The sequence below is a fragment of the Fragaria vesca genome, linkage group LG5, assembly GCF_000184155.1.
Source record: "Fragaria vesca subsp. vesca linkage group LG5, FraVesHawaii_1.0, whole genome shotgun sequence".
NCBI lineage: Eukaryota > Viridiplantae > Streptophyta > Magnoliopsida > Rosales > Rosaceae > Fragaria > Fragaria vesca.
Window position 1 is genome coordinate 13029196 of NC_020495.1, and position 3667 is coordinate 13032862.

Here is a 3667-nt window from a genome sequence, read left to right on the forward strand (position 1 = left end):
AAAAATTACCTTTTACTAGCTAAAATTTACCATTTTTACCGTCGTCATATTTTTCTCCCACGAATAATCCTCCGCACATAATCGTCCCCGAAACCCTTCTAGGGACCAATTAAACTATAACTTCAATGACGGAGACGGTAAAATTCTTTTTATAAACAAGCTAGTAAATAAGGTAAAAATTTAAGGGTCGGGATGTGACATAATACCACTTTGTTCTAATACCACTTTCTTCCAAATTGTTCATTTGTTTCCTCTCAAACCAATTCATCTTGTAATATTGTTAATATCTATCAATATAGTTGATTCTATTTGCACTTTCTTATATTATCGTTGATCTTTTTTCATATTGTTGCTAATTTAGATTTTAGAATAGCAAAGACTTGTTTACAGATCACTATGGATCATCTACTCTTTGACTGAAATCTATTGAAGCTCCACACAATTCAAATTCAACAGCATCTTGCTTTTCTTTTTTTAAAAATGACCTTATATATTGGAGAAGGCTTCAAGCATGCCACACGTAGATTTTACAGAATTAGAATTTTGATAATAATTCCCAATAATAATAATGTTAGTTCTACATTAATAACACCCTAAAATAGTTAAATAGGTGCTCATCTGAGAGCTTCCATGGGACAAACAAAAATGGTTTAGATCAGGGTGTATCTAATCTCTCAAAATTAGAACTCGATTTAAAAAGGATAATTAGACATAAACTAGCATCAGCCACCACAAAGGAGCAATGTACGTCAACTGTCTTCATTAACTAGCATCAGTGTGTCCTCATTCTAGCTGAGTTCTGTTATAGAATAGAGAATTTAGGTCAGCGCAATGTCGTTAGCATGTCCATGAGTCCACGACAGAAGGCAATAAGGATATGCAAGTGTAGGTAATCTTACCTCTATCACATATTTGGTCCTCTAGTAATGAGAAGATCCTCGTACGGGGCATTTTGTTCAACTTTTACAAAATTACAAGTAGCAAGAACTGCAGATGACAACACAACGTAAGCTATCTAGCTAAAAAAAAAAGAAAAAAAGAAAAGAAAGTGTATAACATAAGCAGGCAAGGGAAAGTAACTATGGATTGCTACCACAAGTTTGATAGAAACGCATAGCCGCTCCTCTTCAATTCATTCCATCAGTCAGCTTATTAAGGGATTTGACTAGAGGGCCCCCGGTGTTTCAAGGTATTTGTCGACATTTTGCAAGAGCTAGTTTCTCAGCTTTAAGGCCACCAAAATCACAGGCTGAATGAGTAGCCATATCCTGTATGAGTATGTACAGGCAAAGAGGATATAAGCAATTAGTAAACCAGAAATCAAACGATTGAATGCAACTAAGTGAGAAATAACGAAATAGGATATTCTGACATTTATCAACAAAATTGGATTTGAAAATAAGCATAGATCTGAAGTTTCAATTTTCCCAACATAGAAAGATGCATATTCCATACTTCTCAAGATTGTCCAAAGTAAATGAGGAACATACTCTATCAAAGCGAAGATGCAAAACAACAAATTTCCTAACTCCCTGTTTTCCCAACATAGAAAGATGCATATTCCATACTTCTCAAGATTATCCAATGTAGATGAGGAACATAATTTGTCAAAGGGAAGATGCAAAACAACAAATTTCCCAGCTCCCTGTTTATCAAGGCCATTTGTTCCCTCTTGTGAGTCTGCCGTTTGGTTTCTTATAGGAGGGTTGAGAAGATGATTAACACGTCTATAGGATGTGTACAAAAGCATACACATAAAAAAGAAATGATTTCCTATTTCACATGAATATGTTTGGTGGGATTGAAAATAATAAAACAAACAATAAGAGACTGAACATAAAGTCGACCACTTACAAAGGTGGAGAACTTATTTATGCGGAATGGGTTGAAGATAGCAGGGCTTCTTCCAGGAACAACTCTAGGTAGTAAAGCAAAAACAGGCCACAATCTTATGTGTTTCCTGTTAAGGCAGCTGAAAAGAAAGCAAGTCAATATCAAAAGTTTGAATATTATTTTGCCATTAGCAAAAACTGACATCATTTAACATTTCTGTATATCACAGAACACAATAAAATGTGGATGACTTTTCAAAAACATAATTATCCTATGCAAATTTAAAAAGAGAGTAAAAAGATCTATTTGACGAATTAGGAAGCCCCCATATTATTTTCTGACAAAGGTCTCTGAAAATGAGTTTGTAACACTGGCACTCATTATTTTCTGAATTATACCTAAAGTTTAAAGGTCCCAGAATTCAAACTAGGAACAGCTCCTTAATCTAGCCATAAAAATTTTTGTGAGCATTAGAAACTACAGAGCCACCGCATCTTTGTCACCCAAATCTAGAAAAACTTGCAAAATAAAATTTCAGGATGCCCCATGAATTCCCAAAAATAGAGGAAAAGACAAAAGTTGGTCATAGGGACCAGCATGTCGTCAAATTTTGAACACTAAGGTTTCCTTAACAATGACGTATAGTTGGACATAAACTAGCACAAAAACAAGGTAATCCATAAAATACAACAATCATATGACTCAAAATAGTCTGCAATCATTCTTTCATCCTCAAACTTCAGCTAGAGTATTCATCTAGAGCAGATTTTTAGGCAATTTTTTTGTTTTTCCCTTTCTATATATGTTTGATAAGACTGATCCATACCTCCAGTGAGAGGAACCGCAGGTTGTGGAAGTCCTTTTCCTTTTCTTTCCACTCTTACCACAAATAACTACAATTCCATTATCAAGTATTGGTATCACAGTATAGATGATTTAATTTCAAAGTTGCATGGAGGAAGAGTAAAACATAAAAATAAATCGTTCACCATGATAAATTTACAAAGTTCATGTTATGACCCATACGGAAACAGCAGTACATAAAAGATTAAAAGAAAGACGATAAGGCCAGAAGGGCAAAGCACAGCAGCGGCAATTATACAATTCAAGTCTACCCTACGATAGTTTGCAATTTCATTTCTCCTTTGGTTTTGTATATATTATGTTTCAATGTCTTCCATACAACTGTATAAGCAAATAAGCTTGATTGTTTAACAAACTTTTTTAAGTACCACAAAAAACTAAACATTTTGTCAGTAAGTATCTACAAATGTATAGCTGTATTGAGTGTCAAGAGAAAATGTCCTCAGAAACCATCTTGCTCCCACCAGCAATCTTAAATTAACAAGTATCCACATTTAAGGTACTCCTTCAAGGATTATTCCAACTAAGTATTGATTACCATAACCATCATTCAGTCTTGTGGCTTTTGTCTGATAGTGTATTTGTTTTGGATACCAAACTGATTCCAAATTTCCTGATCTTTCTTTCACAGAGATAATTCTAGTTAAGGAACTAAAGACAACACTAGACAATGCTTACCTCAAAAAAAAAAATTCTAATCCTGACCTTTAGGACTCGCATGAAGCACTCTTAGGCTCTTCAGGGCAATGCTAACCTTGATCTGATGCTCAATAGACTTAACCCAACAATTTTCCCAAAAAAAAAAAAAATTAGAAGCAAAAATGGTTGATACCAAAATGGATTAAAGCAAATAAACAAATCGAGAGAACAAAGATAACTCACAGATTGGGTTGACAACGCAATTGACAATCTTATATAAAACTTTTCTGTTGGCAAGGTTCACTATCATCAGTTCTTCATACATTAACTA

The 3667-nt window shown here is 34.2% G+C and overlaps 1 non-coding gene across 1 annotated transcript; it reads right to left on the reverse strand.

Moving 5' to 3' along the window:
- Positions 1 to 705: 705 nt before the first annotated feature.
- Positions 706 to 3325, reverse strand: LOC101298129. Its single transcript, XR_184670.1, has 5 exons — positions 2660 to 3325; positions 1855 to 1972; positions 1094 to 1268; positions 900 to 987; positions 706 to 799 (listed from the first exon to the last, which is right to left on the reverse strand). It is a non-coding gene; the product is annotated as an uncharacterized LOC101298129 (transcript).
- Between the last annotated feature and the right edge of the window lie 342 nt (positions 3326 to 3667).